The sequence below is a fragment of the Salvelinus sp. IW2-2015 genome, unplaced genomic scaffold (assembly GCF_002910315.2).
Source record: "Salvelinus sp. IW2-2015 unplaced genomic scaffold, ASM291031v2 Un_scaffold16647, whole genome shotgun sequence".
NCBI classification, from domain to species: domain Eukaryota; kingdom Metazoa; phylum Chordata; class Actinopteri; order Salmoniformes; family Salmonidae; genus Salvelinus; species Salvelinus sp. IW2-2015.
The window spans coordinates 161,352-174,789 of NW_019957689.1; positions in this window are offsets into that span (position 1 = coordinate 161,352).

Here is a 13,438-nt window from a genome sequence, read left to right on the forward strand (position 1 = left end):
TAAGGCATTGAAAATATGCTACCTCATAATTTACCCCAACTTAAAACATATTGCAAACCTCGGCTTTAATTCATGACTGCAAATTACAGAGTGGGCAGAGTCCCTCAGAACCTTGTCCGGGATGTATGCTAGTACGGTATATAGCCTACATACTATAGTTGTATGTTAATATGATCAAACATGAAACCCAAATAAACATTTGCACCTCCTCAAGTGTGTTAAAATGTACTCAGAAGTTTTGTCCCGTCACGTGACTCACTAATCAATAAAAATGGCACTACGAAATAGGCAAGTTGCACAAGAGCAGAATGTATTTGAAGTCTTCTCTCTCATAACGCGAGGACACAGACGGCTGAAGATAGTGTCCAACTCCATTTTGAGGAACTTTTTAATATTTTTCGAGTGGCCCTGCTGACATGCGTATCATATCACTGTGCTGATTCTCACTTTAGTATTGATAGCTTTAACGTGGAAGCAGAGAGAGAGAGAGATGGTGTTGGACAGGTATGTGGACAAGTCTCGTGAGAACTAGGTGAATGCTGTGAGATTGGTAGGTGGCCAGTATTTCTGGACGATGACTAGATAAAGGACAGCAGGGTGTTACATGTTAGGCGCATATCATAGATAGCTTATTCGATCCTACCAGATTTCGAGACACTCAACCACACTTTGACGATTAGGACTCTCTCAGAGAGGTATCATCCAGAGCACCAGCGCAGCCCTGACCCCAGGACACCATACCACTGGCAATTCACACGCAATAAACCATAACATCAGACCACATGCCAGCAGTCCCCGTACCTTGATGAGTCAGGAGTAGATAGAGCTACCCGTCGGGGACATTGAAACCCTCAAAAGGTCGAGAGAGATGAGAGAGAGAGATGTGCCAATGCGAAGGATGCAGCAGAACGAAGATACGGGAGGAGGGATTGATGAGGGATGAGTAGCACCCATCGGAGCCGGCCAGCAGACGGATGAGAGAGAGATCGACAGAGAGAGGATTCGAGGTTGAGCCATTTTTAGAGAAAGAGACGGTTATAAGAATAGCAAGAAGCCCGAAGAGACAGGAGGGACTCAGAGGATTGGTTAGAATGCCGAAACTTCAGCGGGTATAGACTTGAAAAACCTGAACTATATTTAGTGACACTGTGCTTTTACTAAACTAGACTAAACAATTGCACCAATACAATTATAGTCTTATTTCTTAAATGGGCTCATCAAAAGAGTTGGTACGGTCTCGATAGCATGTAGTCTGAGTTTGAGCAACTAATATTATCTGTGACGTTGGTCTCTGACGTCATCCTCTAGCGACTTCCGTGTCCACATAGTAATCCTGGCTATCCCACCTCTGCCTGGCAATCGAGAGCATCCCCGCCCTCTTAGCGTCATTCCTCCAACACCACTTCTGACGAGTAGCCCGTCCAAGGTGATGGGGGGCTCGATTCAGACACTCGGCATGGTATGACTTTAAGGGCGGCATGTCTCCCTGATACAAGAAAGCAACATGAATCCTCTACGTGGTAGCATATATTAGGCGCAAGTTTATATGGATGAAGTGCTATCTCATTTCCATAGTATCATCCTATCTCTCTTGCTCCGGTGGGAGGTGTGTGTTAGTTGAAGGAAAAAGCTGTGCTCTCCTAAGAGACTATATAGGCTCAATAGAGCGTCAGATAAGATTATGAGGAATAATGGTTAAAAAGTATTATAGTTTTCGTAGAGAATCCGCTTATGGTGTCTTGAGGTTACATGTGTGGTGTTAGATATTGGTTTTGTAAAGGGTAAAATGCAATGGTATTTGCGTCGCAGTCTCAAAACTAACTATACACTCCTCCGTTGCAAAATGGATTGTTTTTGATTATATTAAGGATTGTAAATAAGTAGACCTAACTCGTTGCACAAGCACAGAGACGAATGGAGCATGGGGACATCGCCAGCTCTGCGCTAGATATGTTAGATCACAGACCAATGTGTGTGAAGGACAAACGTAGGATGATTAAAGTATGTGTGACACTTTCTACATAATCAGTGATATCGTTACAACGATCAAAGATGTGATTGTAGGCGCTTATAAGAGCAGCGTAGTGAAAATCAGGTTGTTCCATGAAGCGCTTTTTTGTCAAACCCGTCCCCAGCCGGTTACCCCTAGTGCGCCTCACGTTCAAGCTACGATGAGAGAGCAAGCAAACCCTAGAATGATAGTCCAAGGGATTGTATTGCATGTGACCTTATACATGACTCCCAATTCACCTGGCCTGTGTCTCAAGTTGGGCTCTGAGTTAAATGGTATGCTTCTCCTCCATATAATATTGTGAGGTTGGCTACTAAGGGGTAGCCCCGAGTGTCCGGAAGTTGGGTAGTTGAGCATAATTAGCCCTGGATTCTCCCAGCCATAGAAGGTGTGTTAAACTTGTGCATGTTGATCCTCTCCTCAATTCCCGAGAGACTTGCTCAGTTCCCTCAAACAGAGCATCTGGCAAGTAGTGTTGGCACTCTACCTTTAAGGTGCGGTACTGAATAGAAATCATGACTCTAAAAGGTTTTGGAACATACGATGGTGTAGAAGTAGTAGTGGCCGTATAGGAGGAAGTTGAGTCAGACAGAAAGGCTGAAAGGAGAGGAGTGATAAGAGCGAGCGAGACCAGAGAACACACAGACAGCGGTGATGAGCAAATTCATCCTAGGAAAAAAATATAACTATGCGAAGCATTTACCCTACACACCGTTTCTAGTTTGATAAGATATCAATATTAGCTCACAATGCAGGTACAACGAGAAAATATATAAAGAGGCACATCCTTTCTTCGGGTCCAATGCTCCAGCTATCTATTGATCATTCTTCGTTTCGCCTCAATGCAACAGTCTTTAAAAGAGTTTAGGTTTGTTTACTTGTAAGCCAGACGCACAAAATTAAATCGAGCTTAATATTCGTCCGGGCGTGTCCGAGTACAGTCTTAGTAAGTGCCTCCCATTGCTGTTAGGTATGTGCGCGTCCCGGTGATGATGCTGACGTGGTCGATTATAGGCTTAGTCCCGCTCCGAGCATTATCTCCTGAGTATCATAATGCCCTTGTGGTTCCTCCCGTATAACTCATAAGGATATGATCTACATATCTCGCATGTTATTGTGCAATAGTCATATCAATTGTACAACGGTACCTGGAAGCGTAGGGATATCTCCTTTCCCTTTCCCTCTCCCGTGACACCGTGCTCGTTCCACTGGCTTTTCTTCTGGAAGAAGTTATTTGGGTTAAACTTCACGCATTGTAAGGTACATGACAAGTTAGAGCCACCATGTGTCGTGCGATCTCGGAGAGATGAGCGAGCAGAGCATCATCTGCAGATTTAATTGTAGCTGATCCCTGTCGCTTGTCAAGTCTGAGAATTGAATGAGCCTCCGAGGGTCGGGAAGTATCGAGTGACATCACTCATTATCTTATCCATCACTCCTGACATGTTCGTCGTATACTCGACTCCCTTACGCTGTGCTGCTACTGATAGCCAAGCTAGAGATAATGCACAACTATGATGAGAGCGGAACGCCTTAGCTGACCGCAGAGATGATGCGCGTTACTAGCAAGTGACTCGTGTCGCGAGCAAAGCCATATGAGAACATATGCTTGGCAACACTACGCCTGAATAGTATCTCATCAGAATTGTCTCCTACGAGTCACATCTGAGAACAGCTGGTTATTAGGTGTAATAAAGTGTCATATGTCTGTATAATATATTACTAGTATAGATCAATATGTTTAAATATTTCCCTTACGTAATGTAGTTTTTTAATATTCAATATTTAATCTGGTCATTGGGAAATTTTGCGCTTCGTAGCTCAATATTTCCTATCTCAGAGTACTGGTTGCGAGGTGAGACGCTAGCGTCCCATGATCCGTAAGAAGTTAAAAGGCTCGCTGAAGAATTAACATATCAGACCCAGAAGCCGTGGAGGTGGCTTACACGCTTGAAATTGGTTTAAACTACAAGACCAGTATACGTGCCCAGCGCAGCTGAATACGTGACAAATGTTAGAAAACTCTGAACATTCAACAGAGAGGAAGAAAGACTAGACTAAGACATGCACCGCCTGCAGCTCTGCAGTAACGTAGTCTAGGAACTGCACCGAAAGACGAGAAAAGAATAACATTTCCCTATCATCACCATTGTGGTACGGTTATGTATTCAGTCTTAACAAAACACTCAGAGACAAAGAACAAACTACTAAGAAATAGTGTGCTCCTCATGACTGTGTCCAGTTTTCTTTACTTCCCTGTTTCTTTCTTCCAACGCCCCTTTTTGTTTGCTTTTCGCCCCGTTCTCTTGGGCAGGTTTCCGTCTGCCAGGTGAATAGCTCCCCTTCCCCTCGGCGCCCCTTCCATCTCTGCCTGTTTGTATGGTCTGTTCTGGCCACTCTATCTTCTGTGGCTGGTTCTCATTACAAGAACAGCAAAGTTGTTCCTGTTTCCCGCAGTTGAAAAAAGCACCGATCTCCCCCTGGTCCTCCACGTCCTCTCCATCTGTCGTTCCTTCTTCCTAATGTCCCCTCCCTCTCCCCTCTACTTTTACCCTGGTAAAAAGTCAGTTTGGCCACATGTAGTTGATCAGTGGTAGCTTTCTGCGTCTCACTCTTTTTGTGTCATTGTCGTTCGGCGTGCTTGCAAGTTCCACACTGTTTGTAATGACGTAGTTTCCCATCTATACAGGTATGTTTCACCATCTTCCCTATTCAGACGCAAGCCAGACACCAAGGGCTTTTAACAATGTTTCATACCAGCTTCTTGCCTATTCAACCATGCTTAAATTTGGCCGAAGCAGTTCAGGCATTTCCGTGTAATCTTCCAGCACTTTTCGTCACCTGTTACATGTCTTGATCGCGGGTCAGTCTGTTTGGGGGATAAATTGATATTTTATCCTCTGAAGTAACTTCCCAGTTGGTTCTTGGAACTCACCGATCATTCTGCCGAAATAAATTGGAGTCAAACCCACCCTCTACATTCACGCATCTCAAACCTTATTTTTCGACAGATGTGGCAATTTCACGGAAGAGGCGTTTGCATTGTCTTCATCAATGTTCACAATCAACACAGGAATATTACAGAGTCCGGACTGGGATCGGGAAATCTTTTGCAATGTCATTAATTCATCAGGTTGCCAAAGGCTTTTGAATCCACAGGCACGGAGGTCCATGCTGTATAGGCTGCGCTGTTAGTGTTAGCCTGGCTGCAGGGTTTGGAATATCCACCAGGGACCAGAAGACCATTTCGTGCCTTTCTTCCACCCCGTCGTGCAGTTTGGAGGGAGCAGGAGTTCAGTGTGTATAAGTGAATAAATTAAAGTTAACACCACAATTTTGTATATGTGATGTTATTGACATTAACTGATATATAGCCTATATCCAGATGTGTTAAAAAATGTATTGCTAGTATGTTCTTTTCTGCCATTATTACCTGTTTTCTAGTTTAGCCGGGATAGGGGGGCAATTTGCATCTCACTAGGGCAGCAGACGTCCAGCCGGGCCTGTTATGCCCATACATTCTTAAATGCTAGCTGAGTCGTACTGATGTGCGTCTCTAGTGTGGTGAGATGATTCTTACCATGTAGACCCAGCAAGCGTACACCATCATACCAGAGACATGTCAATCTAGGTATACGTGTATGAGCGAGTTCTCTATGCACGTGTCTGAGTCTGGGTCCGTCGGTGTGAACACTGGCTGACTCATAACCGTATCCCTAACGTGCGAATCGACGCAAGGAACATTTTGTAGTCTGTGATACGTCCTAGCCTATAAGAGTCGTCGACGCCATGACCCCTCCTATGCGCAGTATGGGTACCCACCCTACCATGGGAAACCCCCCACCCCTCAATAATCTAGCAAGTCTTGGAGCGTTTGAGGTTAATCTCCCTCCCCATACCCTACCTCTCGGAAGATGCCCTTATCTGCCCTCTCCCCGCCTATTACCACCCTACTACACTCTGTAATCCTGAAACAACACTGCGCCTCGTGCTCCATTAATCTCCCTATGATTCGATGCTACAATATCGAGCCAAACATTCAACTCTTATCCACTTGTATCTGAGCATACACCCTACACCTTCTAGTTTTCACCTATAGCAGTCTTCCGTCATCCTCTTTAGTCTCCTCGCCAGTGTACAGAACAATATTCTTTATCCACCTCAAAACACTTTTTTCACAGAGCGGTCTAGAACTATATTAGAGCCAACAATATTTTATTTTACACCCTGATCGTCACGCGTGGACTACTGATCATTACATCTCGACAGTGAATGTATTGACAGTATACAATCACCGACACTGCCTAACGTTCTCTCTCCCACTGGAGTGTTTCATTGTACCTTGGTTCACTCGATGAATGCTAAAACTATCAATTTGGCTCCTAGCCTTCAGCTATTTTAAGTGGATTTGGATGATAGAATATATGCATCTCTCCTCAAGCCGCCAGGCCTACATAGTAAAAATGCTCCAACCACATATATCATATGACCAGCTCGCTGGCCTCTCCATAATATGCTCCTTTTACTTCTAGATAGAGTGAATAGTGACATAGTGATATCTACTGGGATCCCATTCTCGCTCACTCTCTCCCCATATCGTTTAGGTTTCATTACATACATATAAGCAGGAGGCGTATATTTTCGTAGCCTTGTGCCATGCTGAGTTATGTGTCTCAGGTCGTAATAATTATTATAGAGAAAATTATTTGATGCATAATATTGCGAGGTTAATTTATACCCTGTTTTACTTTTAGTAACATTGTCCATACTACATTATATGACACACTGTTAATTACTTTTTACACCTACGTGTCATAATTATCGATCAATTGTGACTCTTACAATCTTTGTGGATGCATCTCTACTCTCTGATCTTTTGGTTGTGTGGTATACTCAGGATTCGATTTGGTGCCCATAGAAATGAATGGTAAATAATTGTATTGTGCTCATTTGGTGTCACTCTCCTATGTAGTGTATAGTTGGAGAATACTCGTGAAGATACAGAATATGTGAGTACCTGCTATACTTGATCTCAAAACAGAACGTCTTAGTATGAGATCATTACACGATGGAGTAAATCATGCATATTTATCTCCTGAAAATAATGCTGAATGATAGATAAAGTTACAAAGAACGCTCGAAGTCATGAGATCCAATACATATACTCTCAATAGATAAAAATGTGTATTACCGTCTCCTCGCTTCGAAGTATACTATGTATTTATAGACTGACAGAGGTTAGCATGTTATGTGTGCGCCCACTTTTGATTTGACTTTGTATAGCCATCTCGACTATTATGTTTCGCAACCGCTGTATTTGAAAAAGATTCAGAGTGATATTCTAATTTACAAATGTAATGAATTATCCGTAACTAGCAATTAGCGATCTCATGACCTCTATTATAGAACTTAAGTATTGATCTTGTTTTCGATTCCGGTGGGAACTACCCCTTTATGATATTTCTTTACTTATTATCAACATAAAAAGTGTGATCTCCTATAGAAAATTTAGCTCTATCAAAATTATAACACATATAATCATACTCTATCTATGTATGGCCAGTCTCGCACAGACAAACATCATTACCCGACAACATCGAAACCTAACAATATCTAAACTGTACTAATAATGCAAGTCGCGAATCAAGTTTGTAGTAGTCCACACAGTTGAGTTTTTGTACATATGGCTGTGCTACTGATATAGGAGTAATGCTCAAACCTCACGGAACTCTTTTGATCGGACTAAAAACTTAAATATACACATTATGATATAGTTATGATAATGATCGTGCTATACAGTGACCAAGAATATTAGTTGCCGAATAGTACTATTCTTTGCTAAAACGTGTATATATGAACAGAGAATTAATTAATATGACAAGCACCCGTAAAAGTAAATTACGTGTGAAATTCTGTACCAGTTTGCCTAGATAGACACGTCATGGCACTAGAGGTACATCGACATGCTATTTCGGATCTGTCTGCCGAGTTATAGCGCGAGCTTTGACAGATCGTAGTTTTTGCTATCTTAGAGACGTTTTCCAACTTCACATATCAACTATTGCATCCTTTCGCCAGTTGACATTAAAAGCAGACCTCCTAGCAAGTGCTGAAATATGGTCCTGAGAAATACACTCTCTAGGAATCTGAGGCTGGACCTTGTTTCTCAGTAGACCAGGTGTTGGCCTTCCTGGTTGACTATTTCTGTATTTGCACACAGTTTGGAATTAAGTTCAATTCGAGCACATGTGCTGATGTATACAAGCGCTTAGTCTCTTCCACTCCGTGTTTTTTGATCATTATCTGGGAAGTACGCTTTGGTGGCATGGCAGATGTGATAGATTTAAACCTATTGGTTCGGAGCAATCTCCAATTTAATAGCTCTGGGTCTGAAATTGCCAAATCCACAATTGTAACACGTGGGTGTCACACAATTATCGTTCAGCTATGCTACATAAAACATACCCTGAATATCATCAAATCCCCAATAACCATTGAATTGTATTATCAGACTTGATCAGGAATATAGAGAGCCAAATAATGTTTTCATCTGTCGACCTCTATCTCAATATCATTAGATATTGAGCAGTAGCGCGGAGGTATAACCTTATGATACTCTGAACGAGAGAAATGCATGTTATACGCGTAGTTTAGGCTGGAGTCACTATATATGGATGTAAGTGCTCGTAATCTGTGGTTACAGAGCACAATTATAGAGTCTATCTTGTTATTTTTGACTTCCCTTAAAAAGTCAGCTATTTTTGGACACACAATCCTAGAAATGGAGTGCTATATGTCACCTAGAACCGATGTATCTTGGTTCCATATCTATCGTCAGTAGTGCTAGATCTAGAGGACCACTGTGGTTAATCTTAACAATGCGCAGTGTGACTCTTGTATTATAACCCCAAGGCTGATACTATACAGTCTGAGCTTATCCTATTAATGCGTTAGCTTAGTATCTGCTAAATCGAACAGAGCTTATATGATGCTGTTGAAGTGCATTTCGATTGCAGTTGAATCACATCGTTACTCCGAGATGTGCCAAAGTTGTCATACGTGTTCCTTGTCCGTGTATACATAATTTCATTAATTATTAGCCAAGCTTTCTATTCTGAGGCTCTTACACCTTGTATCTTCCTTTACTAGTCTATCTTAGGGTACTCTGTGGTATGCCCAACCTATGAAATAGTTTGCGTCCCATAGGTCTGGTGGCATGTAGAATTAACGGCCACCAGTTTGTGCATTTGAAGCCAGGGTAGAACTAGTACCTAAAAAGCGATACAGACAACTTATTTCCCCCGCTTTTCTTCTGAGAACCTGGATGTTGCAAGAATAAGATCAGCATAACCTCAATGATCCTACCACTGGCTGTAACCAATCTTTGAGCCATCGACTGTATCGCAGCCACGAGCAAGATGATTCAAACATAAATGCAGCTGTAACAGTTAAATCCTCTGATGAAGAATGGAAATTGGCGCAAGAGGGAGGTCTTGGTCGATAAGACGAAGGCATGAGATGTTTGAGCAGGCAGAGTAGTTGAGGTGGGGTGCACCAAACTCGTTTCCACTACAGGACTTACATCGAGTAGAGCTGTCGGGAAAGGTTAGCACGGCAGAAAGAATCCGTTGTGGGGTGGAGGTGGAACAGGGTGATTTCTTTGATAGCACGTTTCAATGTGGATTAGGAGTGATGTGAGATAAATAGAGATGATCTAGGTGTAAAGGAAAGCAGTCATACTCGACAAGTAGGATCGCTACATGTCCGATCGTGGTTACGCGAAGGCTAGAGATGTATATCGTGAAGAGACTATTACTGTCGATCAGGCAACTGGAGGCAGACGATGAAGTAATGGCCATATGGGTGAACAGCCCAAGAGTAGATGGTCGGAACATTGCTACCTTCATCTATCTGCGCGTAGGTTGTAGTTGACTGCAGGTAGACAACACCCACACATCCATGAAGAGACAGCTAAGCAAGCACTATAAAGGAAGGCTGGAGACGACCCGCAGCGCAGCGTATTACACCAGAGGGTCTATAGTAAAAAGTGAGGAGGGAGTGAGGTGGTGGAAGTACCAAGAATAGATTTAGTTGTAGAAAAAATATACAACAGACGGACACATAGCTCACACGAGAACTCTCAAGACACTACAGCTAGTCTTTGTTTAGATCCGCAGTGATTATATTCCTCTTAGTTCGCTTTTGCCCATTATTGTATGTGTATAAAATTAAGTAAATCGGTAGGGTCTGTATCGTCTAGACGCTTTTGCTGAGTTGCTATTCCTTCTTCCTGCTTACAGTAGGGTGCACCTTTCCTGACTGCGTGGGTCTGCTTTCTGCAGACACACTACTCTACGCGATTGCTAACTCGCTCCTTATCTCGACATCTGCTCGACCCTCCGTCTGGCCTCAATCCAGTACACATTCCCATTCAGCGACTCATGAGGGCGTAGGCAGATGGCATAACCAATGCTCATTTTCTATTATAACCCGCAGCATAGACCCGAGTGCGTTAGTCGGTGGCAGAGTGGTTATAATGAGTGTTGATTAGACATCGTCGCTACTGCCCAGCGCTATGAGTCATAGCGCTCTCTTTATACAGTGCGGTCTTTTATCACATGCTCCTCTGTTTAGATTGTGGGACTCTCCTCAAGTTACGACCGGCCCAGAGATGGGATATATCATCATCTGCCGGCCCATGTAGACTGGATGAAGTATTTTATGAGTGAGCATATCGGAAGTTTGATCTCTAATATGGATGACATTCTGTATCCGCGTTTAGCACAAGAATTCCAATGCGGTGTGCCTCCCTAAGTGCATGAACTTTCTATTGTTTACCTTGACTCTGTCATACTCTCTCCCGAATTTTTCCATCTGTCATGCAGGGTGGATACACGGGTTCTGTCTTCCCCTCTTCTTACTCCTTCTTGTTTCTCTGCCATTCCTCTCTCCAACTTCTTCTCTTCAGTCCCTTTCTGCTCTCCTTCCTCTCTATTGATGATACATGTCTATTGTGGACCTCAGTGCTCTTGCATCTCGTGCATTCAATAGTTCCCTCGGGTTAACGTGCAAGTTCTTGCAAGGTTCCAGAGTAATGGGGGGACCACCACTAGTTCGTGTGGTTGCCAGTGAGGCTACGAGCCCAATTTACGGTGGTACGTATTCGAGTTACTCATGAGGATCTCGGTCCAAGGTAGCAGACTCAGTTCCATGTACCTTGTATCTGGATGACGCACGCAGGAGGCGGCGTGACACAGAGAAGTTCTCCAAATCCGGGAACGCGCTTCGTGGTGGACCACTGAGCGATAATGCTATGTATGTGTGCCTGCCACCCTGTCGTAACGCTTCTTTAATCATCGATCAGCCTGCAGATAATGGATCTTTTGTGTCTCAGGAGAGTATCGGCCAGGTCGAGCGCAGACTCCCACGGCAGCTCCCGCGAGATGGCCATGCCGTACGAGTGGAACATGACTGCTCAAATGTGTGCAGTGGAAGGTATATTAGCTCTACGGGTACTTAAGAGTGGATTGAGACAGAAAAGAAATCCTCAATATATCAGAGGTAGAGTGTGGATGAGCGTTAAAGAACGATTATATAAGTCTGGAAGTCGGAAAAAACATCCTGAGCACCAGACTCGTGGCGGATTTTACTCCACTGGTAGAGATCTACTCGTTAATTTAGATTGGAGGTTTGGTAAAGATATGGGACGTCAAAATAGTGGGTGAGGGAGATAATAACGAGTGATTAAAACTAGCGGAGTGTCCCGAAGTGCTGAATGTAACATCAATGCTTGTAAAGAAATAGGCAAATAATTCGTCTCTCTCAAGCACTGGGATCTAATAAGACGGTGCAACATAAGCATAAGAGTGGTCCTGTCTAGATGTTGTTGACTCGATTTGAAATGCTACGCGCAAGAGTCATTTATCTGTTGAAAGTGATGAGTCATCTTGTGTAGCTACTACTTTCTCTCTCTCTTGCTTCGAAACTTGCTGGAGGTCCATGTTAGATGTAACTGCTCTCTTTTTCTGTCTCTCGTCTGTCTCTCTGTCTCTCCCTCTGTCATGTGTCAACCATTTAACCTGCAGTTAGTGTGAACATCCCCAGCATGCGCTGTACTAAGATTGTCTTTTAGAGTCACCTAATAACACCATGGCCAGATTACTGATACCATGGTCGAGTGTCCGGAATAGCTGGAGGAAGGCTGAAGACGCTGTCAGGGATGAGAAATACCCCTGCAACTCACAAATCAGAACATTTGATTTGGTTTGTTAATTCATTAGCTTAATATATGTAATTCATATATCTCTCTTTTCGGCGCCCAAGGGCCCCTCTGTTTTTTTTCTCTCTCTAGGTGACATTGCTTCGGCTTGAGGTCCCCTTGGGTATGTAACGGAGAGCTTAGCATGGGGCATCTAGTCCTGGCGGGTGTGGGCGTGTGCCCCAAGCCCAACTATCCTAGGGTGTCTACACCGAAGGGTCTCATGGGTGCACCTGCTGCCCAATGGAATCATGTTGATCAATCACCACTGACTAGGCCTTTGTACCCATCCTATTCTGCAGAGTATGTTTGAGTAGAGTAAGCAGAGTACAAAGAGCAATAGCCGAACGAGGTGTGAAGGATGAGAGAAGAGAGGCAGAGGTGAGTTAGGATGATGAGATGGGAGATGTATAATTTTTGAAGAAAAGTTGAGGAGAGAGACGATGAGAGAGAGAGAGGAGGAGAGAGAGCAGAGAGAGAGAGAGAGAGAGAGAAGAGAGAGAGAGAGGTAGTAGGACGAGAAGAGAGAGAGAGAAGAGAGAGAGAGGAGAGAGAGGTAAGAGGACTGAGGGGAGACGGAGAGAGCGGAAGACGAGAGAGAGACAAGAGAGAGAGACGAGAGAGAGCAAGAGAGAGCACAGAGAAGAGCAAGAGAGAGTATAGAAGGGGTCTGATTCTGTTAATGCAGCGAATACATTAAGGAAAATCTACAATCAAATTAACCAATGCGGCCAGCTTTTGACTTTTCACTACTGGTACTCGTTTTGTCTGTTTTTTAATTACAATTCTTGTTCAATGTAAAGGCAAAATATCATATCAAACAATCCAAAAAACTTTAGATCATCAGGCGGTATTCACGATTACTACAATAATTTAAAGTCACATCAACACTTTAATTAATTTAAAATTAGATGACAACCAAAAGGACACACTCAATCACAATCGATTTAAAAAGGGATAAGCTAGTGCTATTTAACAGCGAGTTGAGATTGAGATAACTACGTATTCCAGCCTAGTTTATGTCATTGCCTAAAGGTTTCACAGCGAGCCTACAGTTGATTTACTTGTAATTCTTAGTGGACAAATCAAAGATTAATAGTACAATGGTATAGAGTGAAGAGCAGGGGTGTATATGAATGTGAGATGGCAAAGAGCACCAATTAAATAGC